This window comes from Tamandua tetradactyla, chromosome 6, assembly GCF_023851605.1.
Source record: "Tamandua tetradactyla isolate mTamTet1 chromosome 6, mTamTet1.pri, whole genome shotgun sequence".
Lineage (NCBI taxonomy): Eukaryota > Metazoa > Chordata > Mammalia > Pilosa > Myrmecophagidae > Tamandua > Tamandua tetradactyla.
In genome coordinates this window covers 52543675-52558883 of record NC_135332.1, presented here as the reverse complement: position 1 = coordinate 52558883, position 15209 = coordinate 52543675, and positions in this window count along the sequence as shown.

The window sequence follows — 15209 nt, the reverse complement described above, 5'->3', positions numbered from 1 at the left end:
TTTATCAGTCCTAGGCCATTAATATCATCCTCCTCCAAAAGTCCTTCTAAATTGTAAGAAGGCCCTAGTTACCTGTGTGCCTTATACAAGGTGCTAAACCTCTTTGGGTCTTCTGTACAATAAGGATGCTGTAATACATAATCTTGTTTCAGTTGGCTGAAGCTGCCAGAATGCAATATACCAGAAATGGGTTGGCTTTTACAATTGTGATTTATTAACTTATAATTTACAGTTAGAAGGCCATGAAAATGTCCAATTCAAGGCATCAACAGGACGATACCTGGACTCTGAAAACAAGCTGCTGGCATCCAGGATACCTCTGTCACATGGGAAGGCACATAGCCAGCGTTTGCTGGTCCTTTGCTACAGAGTTTCACTGCTTTCAGTTTCTGGTTCCAGTGGCTTCCTCTCTGAGCTTCTTTTAGCTTCTCCAGGACTTTTGTCTATGAGTGTCTCTTAAATTCATTTCTCCTTCTTGTATGTGTTTTATCCTCTTATAAAGGACTCCAGTAAGCAGATTAATACCCACCTTGTATGAAATAACTTAATCAAAACCTACCAGCTAAAATAGGTCTGTACCCACAGGAGTGGGTTAAAACAACATGGCCTTTTCTGGGGTACATAGCAGCTTCCAAACTACCACAATCTCTAACTTCTTTCCAAGTTCAAAAATTCTATTTGCAAAAAAAAAAAAAAAAATCAACTTCCGGAGAAGATGGCAGCTTAGTAAGACGCGTGAATCTTAGTTCCTCCTCAGAACAGCTACTAGGGGCATAGAAACGATACAGAACAGCTCCCGGAGCCACGACAGAGATAAAAAAGACAGCATACCCCATCCTGGAATGGCTGACTGGCTGAGAGACCCTGCTCCAGTGAGATCGCCGAGGGGCGCGGGCTTATCCGGGCGGGGCGGCAAGCGGCCGGAGTCCCTCCCTTCCTTCTTCCCGGGCTAGCTGGGACAATTGGGCAGGCGGTCCCCTCAAGCCACGGTGGCTGGCGCCCCCACCACGCGCGGCCCTCCAGACCAACTGAGAGAATTGGATCGGAAATCCCCAGGCCGCGGAGAACGGTGACCGGGGGCGATCCCTTCCAAACACGTGACTCCCCGGTGCGGCTGGGAATGGTGCACTCTCCCGGGCTGCGGTGGCTGGTGCCCTTCCACCACGCTTGGCACCCTGGGCTGACTAGGAAATTCGGATGGGCGCTCTCACGGGCTGTGGCGACCGGCGACCCTCCCCGCGTTCGGACCCCCGGGCCGGCTGGCACTCTTCCAAAATGCTTCGGCTGGTGAATCTCCCCCACGGCGAGAGTTTTCCAAAGTTAAAGGACCCACAGCACCTTTTACTGGTGGGACCCGCAGACAAACGTGTGCCACGAGCACCACCTACTGGGCAGAATAAGAAAAACAGAACCCAGAGATTTCACAGAAAAATCTTTCAACCTGTTGGGTCCAACAACCAGGGAAATCTGACTAAATGCCCAGACGCCAGCAGAAGATAACAGATCACGCTCAGAAAATTGAAAATATGGCCCAGTCAAAGGAACAAACCAGTAGTTCAAATGAGATACACGAGCTGAAACAACTAATGCTGAATATACGAACAGAAATGGAAAACCTCTTCAAAAACGAAATCGATAAATTGAGGGAGGACATAAAGAAGACATGGGCTGAACAAAAAGAAGAAATAGAAAAATTGAAAAAACAAATCACAGAACTTATGGAAGTGAAGGATAAAGTAGAAAAGATGGAAAAAAACAATGGATACCTACAATGATAGATTTAAAGAGACAGAAGATAGAATGAGTGATTTGGAGGATGGAACATCTGAATTCCAAAAAGAAACAGAAACTATAGGAAAAAGAATGGAAAAATTTGAACAGGGTATCAGGGAACTCAAGGACAATATGAAGCACACAAATATACGTGTTGTGGGTGTCCCAGAAGGAGAAGAGAAGGGAAAAGGAGGAGAAAAACTAATGGAAGAAATTATCACTGAAAATTTCCCAACTCTTATGAAAGACTTAAAATTACAGATCCAAGAAGTGCAGCACACCCCAAAGAGAACAGACCCAAATAGGCGTTCTCCAAGACACTTACTAGTTAGAATGTCAGAGGTCAAAGAGAAAGAGAGGATCTTGAAAGCAGCGAGAGAGAAGCAATCCATCACATACAAGGGAAACCCAATAAGACTATGTGTAGATTTCTCAGCAGAAACAATGGAAGCTAGAAGACAGTGGGATGATATATTTAAATTACTAAAAGAGAAAAACTGCCAACCAAGACTCCTATATCCAGCAAAATTGTCCTTCAAAAATGAGGGAGAAATTAAAACATTCTCAGACAAAAAGTCACTGAGAGAATTTGTGACCAAGAGACCAGCTCTGCAAGAAATACTAAAGGGAGCACTAGAGTCAGATACGAAAAGACAGAAGAGAGAGGTATGGAGAAGAGTGTAGAAAGAAGGAAAATCAGATATGATGTACATAATACAAAAGGCAAAATGGTAGAGGAAAATATTATCGAAACAGTGATAACACTAAATGTTAATGGACTGAATTTCCCAATCAAAAGACATAGACTGGCAGAATGGATTAAAAAACAGGATCCTTCTATATGCTGTCTACAGGAAACACATCTTGGTTGGCAGTTTTTCTCTTTTAGTAACTTAAATATATCATCCCACTGTCTTCTAGCCTCCATGGTTTCTGCTGAGAAATCTACACATAGTCTTATTGGGTTTCCCTTGTATGTGATGGATTGCTTCTCTCTCGCTGCTTTCAAGATCCTCTCTTTCTCTTTGACCTCTGACATTCTAACTAGTAAGTGTCTTGGAGAACGCCTATTTGGGTCTGATCTCTTTGGGGTGCACTGCACTTCTTGGATCTGTAATTTTAGGTCTTTCATAAGAGTTGGGAAATTTTCAGTGATAATTTCTTCCATTAGTTTTTCTCCTCCTTTTCCCTTCTCTTCTCCTTCTGGGACACCCACAACACGTATATTTGTGCGGTTCACATTGCCCTTGAGTTCCCTGATACCCTGTTCAAATTTTTCCATTCTTTTCCCGATAGTTTCTGTTTCTTTTCGGAATTCAGATGTTCCATCCTCCAAATCACTCATTCTATCTTCTGTCTCTTTAAATCTATCATTGTAGGCATCCATTGTTTTTTTCCATCTTTTCTACTTTATTCTTCACTTCCATAAGCTCTGTGATTTGTTTTTTCAGTTTTTCTATTTCTTCTTTTTGATCAGCCCATGTCTTCTTCATGTCCTCCCTCAATTTATCGATTTTGTTTTTGAAGAGGTTTTCCATTTCTGTTCGTATATTCAGCATTAGTTGTTTCAGCTCGTGTATCTCATTTGAACTACTGGTTTGTTCCTTTGACTGGGCCATATTTTCAATTTTCTGAGCGTGATCTGTTATCTTCTGCTGGCGTCTGGGCATTTAGTCAGATTTCCCTGGGTGTTGGACCCCACAGGTTGAAAGATTTTTCTGTGAAATCTCTGGGTTCTGTTTTTCTTATCCTGCCCAGTAGGTGGTGCTCGTGGCACACGTTTGTCTGCGGGTCCCACCAGTAATAGGTGCTGTGGATTCTTTAACTTTGGAAAACTCTCGCTGTAGTGGAGGTTCGGCAGCCGAAGCATTTTGGAAGAGTGCCAGCCGGCCCGGGGGTCCGAACGCGGGGAGGGTCGCCGGCCGCCGCAGCACGGGAGAGCGCCCGACCGAATTTCCTAGTCAGCCCGGGGCGCCAAGCGTTGCGGGAGGGCACCAGCTGTCACAGCCCAGGAGAGTGCACTGTTCCCAGCCGGACCGGGGAGTCACGTGTTTGGAAGGGACCCCCCGGTCACTGTTCTCCGCAGTCTGGGGATTTCCGACCCAACTCTCTCAGTTGGTCCGGGAGGGCCTCGCGTGGTGGGGGCGCCAGCCGTCGCAGCCCATGGGGACCACCTGCCCAATTCTGCCAGTTGGCCTGGGAAGGAGGAAGGGAGGGACTCCGGCCGCTTGCCGTCCCGCCCGGGAAGGCCCGCACCCCTCGGTGATCTCACCGGAGCTGGTTATCCCAGACTGTCAGCCGTTCCAGGATGGGGTACACCATCCCTTTGATCTCCGTCGTGGCTCTGGGAGCTGCTCTGTATTGTCTCCACTCCCCCAGTAGCTGTTCTGGAGGAGGAAAGTTGAGGGTGGCAACGCTGTCGAGGCCAGTGGCGGAGGAGCCGGTGAAGGCGGAAGAGGGCACTGTGGTGGTTGGAGAGCCACCGGAGCAGGAGGGGGAAGAGGGGAGAGGAGGGCGGGCGGGCTGGCTGCTGCGGGGCGTGGACGCCGCGTGCCGGGCTGGCGGACAAAGAGGGGAGAGGAGGGCGGGCGGGCTGGCTGCTGCGGGACGTGGGCGCCGCGCGCCGGGCCAGTGGACAAAGAGGGGAGAGGAGGGCGGGCGGGCTGGCTGCTGTGGGGCGTGGGTGCCGCGCGCCGGGCCAGCGGACAAAGAGGGGAGAGGAGGGCGGGCGGGCTAACAACACACTCTTAAACAACGAGTGGGTCAAAGAAGAAATTGCAAGAGAAATTAGTAAATACCTTGAGGCGAATGAAAATGAAAACACAACATATCAAAACTTATGGGACGCAGCAAAGGCAGTGCTAAGAGGGAAATTTATTGCCCTAAATGCCTATATCAGAAAAGAAGAAAAGGCAAAAATGCAGGAATTAACTGTCCACTTGGAAGAACTGGAGAAAGAACAGCAAACTAATCCCAAAACAAGCAAAAGGAAAGAAATAGCAAAGATTAGAGCAGAAATAAATGAAATCGAAAACATGAAAACAAAAGAGAAAATCAATAAGACCAGAAGTTGGTTCTATGAGAAAATCAATAAGATTGATGGGCCCTTAGCAAGATTGACAAAAAGAAGAAGAGAGAGGATGCAAATAAATAAGATCAGAAATGGAAGAGGAGACATAACTACTGACCTCACAGAAATAAAGGAGGTAATAACAGGATACTATGAACAACTTTACGCTAATAAATACAACAATTTAGATGAAATGGACGGGTTCCTGGAAAGACATGAGCAACCAACTTTGACTCAAGAAGAAATAGATGACCTCAACAAACCAATCACAAGTAAAGAAATTGAATTAGTCATTCAAAAGCTTCCTAAAAAGAAAAGTCCAGGACGAGACGGCTTCACATGTGAATTCTATCAAACATTCCAGAAAGAATTAGTACCTACTCTCCTCAAACTCTTCAAAATAATCGAAGTGGAGGGAAAACTACCTAATTCATTCTATGAAGCCAACATCACCCTCATACCAAAACCAGGCAAAGATATTACAAAAAAAGAAAACTACAGACCAATCTCTCTAATGAATATAGATGCAAAAATCCTCAATAAAATTCTAGCAAATTGTATCCAACAACACATTAAAAGAATTATACATCATGACCAAGTAGGATTCATCCCAGGAATGCTAGGATGGTTCAACATAAGAAAATCAATTAATGTAATACACCATATCAACAAATCAAAGCAGAAAAATCACATGATCATCTCAATTGATGCAGAGAAGGCATTTGACAAGATTCAACATCCTTTCCTGTTGAAAACACTTCAAAAGATAGGAATACAAGGGAACTTCCTTAAAATGATAGAGGGAATATATGAAAAACCCACAGCTAATATCATCCTCAATGGGGAAAAATTGAAAACTTTCCCCCTAAGATCAGGAACAAGACAAGGATGTCCACTATCACCACTATTATTCAACATTGTGTTGGAGGTTCTAGCCAGAGCAATTAGACAAGAAAAAGAAATACAAGGCATCAAAATTGGAAAGGAAGAAGTAAAACTATCACTGTTTGCAGAGGATATGATACTATATGTCAAAAACCCGGAAAAATCCACAACAAAACTACTAGCGCTAATAAATGAGTACAGCAAAGTAGCAGGCTACAAGATCAACATTCAAAAATCTGTAGCTTTTCTATACACTAGTAAAGAACAATCTGAGGGGGAAATTAAGAAACGAATCCCATTTACAATTGCAACTAAAAGAATAAAATACCTAGGAATAAATTTAACCAAAGAGACAAAAAACCTATATAAAGAAAACTAAAAAAAAACTGTTAAAAGAAATCACAGAATACCTAAATAGATGGAAGGGCATACTGTGTTCATGGATTAGAAGACTAAATATAGTTAAGATATCAATCCTACCTAAATTGATTTACAGATTCAATGCAATACCAATCAAAATCCCAACAACTTATTTTTCAGAAATAGAAAAACCAATAAGCAAATTTATCTGGAAGGGCAGGGTGCCCCAAATTGCTAAAACCATCTTGAGGAAAAAAAATGAAGCTGGAGGTCTTGCGCTGCCTGACTTTAAGTCATATTATGAAGCCACAGTGGTCAAAACAGCATGGTATTGGCATAAAGATAGATATATCGACAATTGGAATTGAATAGAGTGCTCAGATATAGACCCTCTCATCTATGGACATTTGATCTTTGATAAGGCAGTCAAGCCAACTCACCTGGGACAGAACAGTCTCTTCAGTAAATGGTGCCTAGAGAACTGGATATCCATATGCAAAAGAATGAAAGAAGACCCATATCTCACACCCTATACAAAAGTTAACTCAAAATGGATCAAAGGTCTAAACATTAGGTCTAAGACCATAAAACGGTTAGAGGAAAATGTAGGGAAATATCTTATGAAACTTACAATTGGAGGCGGTTTTATGGACCTTAAACCTAAAGCAAGAGCACTGAAGAAGGAAATAAATAAATGGGAGCTCCTCAAAATTAAACACTTTTGTGCATCAAAGAACTTCATCAAGAAAGTAGAAAGACAGCCTACACAATGGGAGACAATATTTGGAAATGACATATCAGATAAAGGTCTAGTATCCAGAATTTATAAAGAGATTGTTCAACTCAACAACAACAAAAAGACAGCCAACCCAATTGCAAAATGGGAAAAAGACTTGAAAAGACACCTATCAGAAGAGGAAATACAAATGGCCAAAAGGCACATGAAGAGATGTTCAATGTCCCTGGCCATTAGAGAAATGCAAATCAAAACCACAATGAGATATCATCTCATACCCACCAGAATGGCCATTATCAACAAAACAGAAAATGACAAGTGCTGGAGAGGATGCGGAGAAAGAGGCACACTTATCCACTGTTGGTGGGAATGCCAGATGGTGCAACCACTGTGGAAGGCAGTTTGGCGGTTCCTCAAAAAGCTGAATATAGAATTGCCATACGACCCAGCAATACCGTTGCTGGGTATCTACTCAAAGGACTTAAGGGCAAAGACACAAACGGACATTTGCACACCAATGTTTATAGCAGCGTTATTTACAATTGCAAAGAGATGGAAACAGCCAAAATCTCCATCAACAGAAGAATGGCTAAACAAACTGTGGTATATACATACGATGGAATATTATGCAGCTTTAAGACAGGATAAACTTATGAAGCATGTAATAACATGGATGGACCTAGAGAACATTATGCTGAGTGAGTCTAGCCAAAAAGTAAAGGACAAATACTGTATGGTCCCACTGATGTGAACCGACATTCGAGAATAAACTTGGAATATGTCATTGGTAACAGAGTCCAGCAGGAGTTAGAAACAGGGTAAGATAATGGGTAATTGGTGCTGAAGGGATACAGACTGTGCAACAGGACTAGATACAAAAACTCAAAAATGGACAGCACAATAATACCTAATTGTAAAGTAATCATGTTAAAGCACTGAATGAAGCTGCATCTGAGCTATAAAAAAAAAAAAAAAGAATTACTGATTGCATATGTAGAATGGTATGATTTCTACATGTTGGGTTAATTTCTTTTTTCCATTAATTAATAAAAAAAATCTATTGGCAAAATAACCATTGATTTAAAATTTTAATGTTGGTTATAGTGCATATACTAATTTCAAAACAAATTTGTGAAGTAATAGAATTGTGCTCTGTGTCTTATTTGACTACTTTATTGTGCACTGCACTTCTTAACATATAATATTCATAAATCATCATCTGTAGTAATATACACACACACCCTGTTGACTGGGGCTATGCGTGTGTTCCATTCCCTATCATCTTAGGGATGAGAGGCCACGTCAGCATCCCCCAGAGATGCTTCTGACCACTGTTCTTATTTGAAGCTCATGCCTTCCAATCATCCTAACCTTTACTCTTCCTCATCATTGTTCTGTATTGACTTCCAAGATATACCTCTATATTTATTGAAATCTTTGACAATCTGGCTTTTTTTTTTCCAACCAAATTTATGCCATTTTTTGGCTTTTGAAACTTCAGCTTTGATGTGATGGAACAATTCTAATAGCTTTCCTCTCCTTTCCAAACTTGAGGTACCCTACAATGCTCATACACTGAAATTGTTTTTTTTTAATAATTTTTTATTTTATATTTTTAAACACCAAATAAACACAGACATTCCTATTTTGGTCATTCTGTTCTACATATATATTCAGTAATTCACAATATCATCACATAGTTGTATATTCATCATCATGATCATTTCTTGGAACATTTGCATCTATTCAGAAAAAGAAATAAAATGAAAACAGAAAAAAAATTATACATACCATACCCCTTACCCCTCCCTTTCATTGATCACTAGCATTTCAATCCATTAAATTTATTTTAACATTTGTTCCCCCTATTATTTATTTTTATTCCATATGTTCTACTCGTCTGTTGACAAGGTAGATAAAAGGAGCATCAGACACAAAGTTTTCACAATCACACGGTCGCATTGTGAAAGCTATATCATTATACAATCATCATCAAGAAACATGGCTACAGGAACACAGCTCTACATTTTCAGGCAGTTCCCTCCAGCCTCTCCATTATATCTTGACTAACAAGGTGAAATCTACTTAATGCGTAAGAATGACCTCCAGGATAACCTCTTGACTCTGTTTGGAATCTCTCAGCCATTGACACTTTTTCTCATTTCACTCTTCCCCTTTTTGGTCGAGAAGGTTTTCTCAATCCCTTGATGCTGAGTCTCAGCTCATTCTAGGGTTTTTCTCAATTCCTTGCTGCTGAGTCTCAGCTCATTCTAGGATTTCTGTCCCAAGTTGCCAGGAAGGTCCACACCTCTGGGAGTCATGCCCCACGTAGACAGGGGGAGGGTGGTGAGTTTGCTTGTTGTGTTAGCTGGAGAGAGAGGCCATCTCTGAGCAATAAAAGAGGCTCTCTTGGGGGTGACTCTTAGGTCTAATTTTAAGTAGGCTTGACCTATCCCCTGTGGGGTTAAGTTTCATATGAACAAACCCCCAAACTGGGGGCTCAGCCTATAGCTTTGGTTGTCCACACTGCTTGTGAGAATATCAAGAATTGGGGAAGTTGAATTTCCCCCATTCTCAACCGGACTTCTTTTGCCACATAAGATCTCCACCCTTACTATTCTCTGACCCAACTTTCTTTCCTTCCAGGTTTTTCATTCCCTTACTCCTAATGCTATAGTTCTTCAACCTTGTTGAACTTTATCTTTCTAACTTTATTGCTCCTCCCAAGCCATCACACCCCTCCTGGCTTTATTTCCTTCCTGATGACCAGACCTGGATGGCCCATGTACCTCTACTCACAATTCTCTTTTGAGAAAAGTAGCTTAGGGTTGCCATGCTTGTATCATATAATTCTTTTACTTTGGTTATGTTGATTTGATGAGAAATCAATATAACAGCAAAAGGTAACCATTTCCAAGCTAGCCATAAGGGAAACCATCAGATTTAAACATGGTCCATATTGAATGGGCCTAATTATCCAATTGAAGTCTCTTCAGAGAGAGTTTTGATGCAAGACACACAAAAAAATCAGGGCAATCAGGGTAAGCAGTAATTATATGCAGAGGAAGAGAGAGAGACTAAATATTAAGAAGCTGAGTTATTAATATAATATAATTCCTGGGGAAGGGAGTAAATGGGCATCCACTTCTGAGTGTTAGAAAATAACCAGGTGATCAAAGCTGATGTTGGGATTCTAGAACTTCTCTTATACCCTAGACATTTTTTTTCATTTCTGCATAATGTTTATCTATGGAGATAGTTTCCTGAGCTTCCTCCCTTCCACATGAGTGTCCTTACATTCAACCTCTGCATTGAGATAATTTGAGCTGAGGGTGTTTCCATTCCTTAACATCTGAAATAATCTAATGCCCCATCCAATAGTTTATCACCTCAATTCCTCTCCTGCAAGCACTGTCAACTCTTTTTCTTTCTTATCTCTTGGTTGTAACTCCAACCATGGATGAATCTATCCCTCTTTCTTCTCTACACTTTCGACTGGGCAACTGAACTCTGCTGGAAAAAAAAATCACCTACTATAAATTTGTTCTCAACTGGATGCTCCACAGCAAGCAGCAATCTTTGTAATTTTTCTATCCAGTTTTTCTATATACTTTAAAAAAAAACTTTTTATTTTGAAACAATTCCAAACTTACTAGTTGGTTGCAAAAATAATACAAAATCCACACAGAGGACTCCAACATGCTTCCATGTGTTTTTCCTTTGAACAAGGCTATTCACTTATATATACTTATCAGGTGGGGTAGTTAGGTTCAGGTGTCAACTTGGCCAGGTGAACGTGCCTAGTTCTGTTGCTGTGGACATGAGCCAATGGTACATGAACGTAATCTGTGCTCATTACATCTGCAGTCGGCTAAGAAGCGTGCCTGCTGTAATGAATGATGTTTGATTTAATTGGCTGGTGCTTAAATGAGAGTGCTCAACATAGCACAGCCCAAGTAGCTCAGCATACCTCATCTCAGCACTTGCAGCTGAGCCCAGGCCTTTGGAGATGCAGAAAGAAATCACCCTAGGGAAAGTTGTTGGAACCCAGAGGCCTGGAGAGAAGGCCAGCAGAGATCATCCTGTGCCTTCTCATGTAAGAAAGAACCTCAGTGGAAAGTTAGCTGTATTTCCTCTGAAGAACTAACAAAATAAATCCCTTTAGTAAAAGCCAATCCATCTCTGGTGTGTTGCATTCCAGCAGTAGCAAACTAGAACATCAAGTTCAATAAACTTAACATTGGTATAGAGCTTTGCAGTCTATGTTCCAATTTTTTTCATATGTCCCAGTAATGTCTTTTTGGACCTTTTCCCCACCATTGTTAGATCCATTTCAGAATTCCCATTCAGTTTTTATAATGCAATTTTATTGAGATATATTACATACTCACATACCATATAATCATCTGAAATGGTTCAAAGTATTAACATATAGGTGTGCATTCATTATCACAGTCAATTTTTGAACATTTTCATTACTCCAAAAAAAAAGTAAAGTAAAAAAAGTACACTGAAAATATTCCATTACCCCCAGACCCTCCTATTATCTATTTATTTTTGTCTTATTTTTTCTTACTCATCTGTCCATACCCTGGATAAAGGGAGTGTCAGTCACAGGGTTTTCACAATCACATAGCCACACCCTAAAAGCTGTATAGTTATTCAACCATCTTTAAGAATCAAGGCCATTGGATTATAGTTCAACAGTTTCAGGTATTTCTCTCTACCCACTCCAATACATCAAAAACTGAAAAGGGATATCTAAAACTGTGTAAGAATAAACTCCAGAATAACCACTTGAGTATTTTAAATCTCTTAGCCGCTGAATCTTTATTTTGTTTCATTTCTCTTCCCCCTTTTGATTAAGAAGTCTTTGTCATTCCCACTATGCAGGGCCAGGCTCATCCTCAGGAGTCCTTTCCCATGTTGCCAGGGAGATTTACCTGAAAATCATGTCCCATGTAGGGGGGAGGACAGTGAGTTCACCTGCAGAGGCCACCTCCATCCAATACAAATAGTGAACACTACTGCCATAATCACCAGTGTGCAAATGTCCGTTTGTGTCCCTGCTCTTAGTTCCCCCAAGAATATACCTAACTGTGGGGTTGCAGATTTATATGGCAACTCCAACCCTAGCCTCCTGTGGGGCCACCACACTGCTCTCCAAAGGGGTTGCACCACTCTGCTTCCCTACCAACAGTGAATAAATGCATCTCTCTCTCTCCATATGTTCTCCAGTACTTGTATCTCTCTGTTCATTTTTAAACAGTTTTATTCATGCATCATACAATCCAACTTAAGTAGGGAATCAGTGGTTCCCAAAGGATAGGTCAAGCCTACTTAAAATTTAGGCCTAAGAGTCACCCCCAAGAGAGCCTCTTTTGTTGCTCAGATGTGGCCTCTTTCTCCAGCCAACACAACAAGCAATCTCACCACCCTCCCCCTGTCTATGTGGAGCATGACTCCCAGGAGTGTGGATCTTCCTGGTAATGTGGGACAGAAATCCTAGAATGAGCTTAGACCCAGCATCAAGGGATTGAGAAAACCTTCTCAACCAAAAGGGGGAAGAGTGAAATGAGACAAAGTGTCAATGGCTGAAAGATTCTAAACAGAGTCGAAAGGCTATCCTGGAGGTTATTCTTACTCATTAAGTAGATATCACCTTGTTATTCAAGATGTAATGGAGAGGCTGGAGGGAAATGCCTGAAAATGTGGAGCTGTGTTCCAGTAGCCGTGTTTCTTGAAGATGACTGTATAATGATATAGCTCTCACAATGCGACTGTGTGACTGTGAAAACCTTGTGTCTGATGCTCCTTTTATCTACCTTCTCAACAGACGAGTAGAACATATGGAATAAAATAAATAATAGAGGGAACAAATGTTAAAGTAAATTTAGTTTGAAATGCCAGTGATCAATGAAAGGGAGGAGTAAGGGGTATGGTATGTATAATCTCTTTTTTTTCTGTTTTTGCTTTGTTTCTTTTTCTGGTGTCTTTTTATTTCTTTTTCTGAATTGATGCAAATGTTCTAAGAAATTATCATGATGATGATGAATATGCAACTATGTGATGATATTGTGAATCATTGATTATATATGTAGAATGGAATGATCATATGTTAAGAGTGTTTTTGTTCGTTTGTTGTTAAATTTTTTTTATTTAATAAATAAATAAAATAAAATAAAAAGTTAAAAAAAAAATCAGTGCTTTCTGGTATAATCGCATAGCCATGCCTTCACAACCACATTCTACATGAGGACATTTCCATTTCTTCTGCCAAGAATCCCATACCTTTCCCCTATATCCCCCACTTATTGACATTTAACTTTGGCATACTGCCTTTGTTATATTCAATGGAAGCATATTACAATGTTACTGTTAACATAGACCGTAGTGTGCATTGATTGTATTCCCCCCATACCATCCCATTTTCAATACCTTGCAATGTTGATATTCATTTGTTCTCCCTCGTACAAAAACATTCTTATATTTGTACCTTTAATCACCATTATTGTCCACTCTGGGCATTGCTAAATTACATCATCCCAGTCTTTGTCCTTTATTTCATAAAAAAGATTGGTCTATAATTTTCTTTTCTTTATAATATCTTTGTCTGGCTTTGGTATTAGGGTGATGTTGACTTCATTGAATGAGTTAGGTAGCTTTGAGGAGTTTGAGCAGGTTTGATATTGTTTTACGCTTGGTAGAATTCACATATTAACACTTTTGGTCCTGGACTTTTCTTTTGGGGGAGCTTCTCAATGACTGATTTAATCTCTTTATTTGTGATTGGTTTGTTGAGGATGTCTATTTCTTCTTGAGTCAGCATTGATTTTTCATGCTTTTCTAGGAAGTTGTCCATTTCGTCTATGTTTTCTACTTTATTAGCATTTAGTTGCTCATAGTATCCTCACATTATCTCCTTTATTTCGGTGGGGTCAGTAGTTATGTCCCCTCTCCCATTTCTGATTTTATTTATTTGCGTTCTCACTCTGTTTTTTCAGCCTAGCTAATGGTCCATCAATTTTATTGGTTTTTTCAAGGAGTCAACTTCTCCTTGTTGATTCTTTCTATTGTTTTCATGTTTTCAATTTCATTTATTTCTGTTCTAATCTTTGTTATTTCTTTCCTTTTGTTTGCTTTGGGGTTAGTTTGCTTTTCTTTCTCTAGTTACTCTAGACAAACAGTTAATTCCTTGATTTTTTTCTCTTTCTTCTTTTTTAATATAGATATTTAGGGCAATAAATTTCCCTCAGCACTGTCTTTGCTGTATCACATAAGTTTTGATATGCTGTGTTTTCATTTTCATTTGCCTCTAGATGTTTACTGATATGTCTTGTAATTTTTTCCTTCACCCACTGATTGTTCAAGAGTATGTTGTTTGGCCTCCATATATTTATGAACTTTTTTCCAACTTCATTCCATTATGATCTGAGAAAGTATTTTGTATGATTTCAATCTTTTAAAAGTTATTGAGACTTGCTTTTGACCCAACATGAGTCTAGCCTGGAGAATGATCAATAAGCATTTGAGAAAACTGTGTGTCCTGCTGTTGTGGGGATATAATGTTCTGCAAAGTTGTCCATTTCGTCTATGTTTTCTAGTTTATTAGCATTTAGTTGCTCATAGTATCCTCACATTATCTCCTTTATTTCGGTGGGGTCAGTAGTTATGTCCCCTCTCCCATTTCTGATTTTATTTATTTGCATTCTAGTTAAGTCTAGTTCATTTATCCTATTATTCAAAATCTCTGTTTCCTTACTGATCCTCCCTCTAAATGTTGTATCCATTGATGAGAGCAGTGTATTGTAGAGGTGTCTACTTGTCCCTTCAGTGGTGTCAGTGTGTGACTCATGTATTTTGGGGTACTCTGATGTGGTACATAAATATTCATGATTGTTATGTCATTTTGATGAATTGTTCCTTTTATTAATGCATAGTGTCCTTATTTGTCTCTTTTAATTGTTCACATTTGAAGTCTAATTTTTCAGATACTAGTATAGCTACCCCTGCTCTTTTCTGGTTGTTGTTTGCATGAAATATCTTTTTCCAACCTTTCACTTTCAACCTATTTTTGTCCTTGGGGCTAAAGTGAGTCATATGTAGATAACTATAGATGGGCCTTATTTTTTACTCCATTAAGCCAGTCTATGTCTTTTGATTGGAGAATTTAGTCCATTAACATTTTAAAAATATATTTATTGAGATATCTTTATGCATCATAGAGTCCATCCAAAATATATAGTCACTGTCTCATAATAGCATCAAATACTTGTGTATACATCACCATGATCATTTTAGAATATCTGCATCGCTCCAAAATAAGAAATAGAAAGAAAAAAGAAAAAATATATATCTCACACCCCTTACCCCTCTCTTTCATTG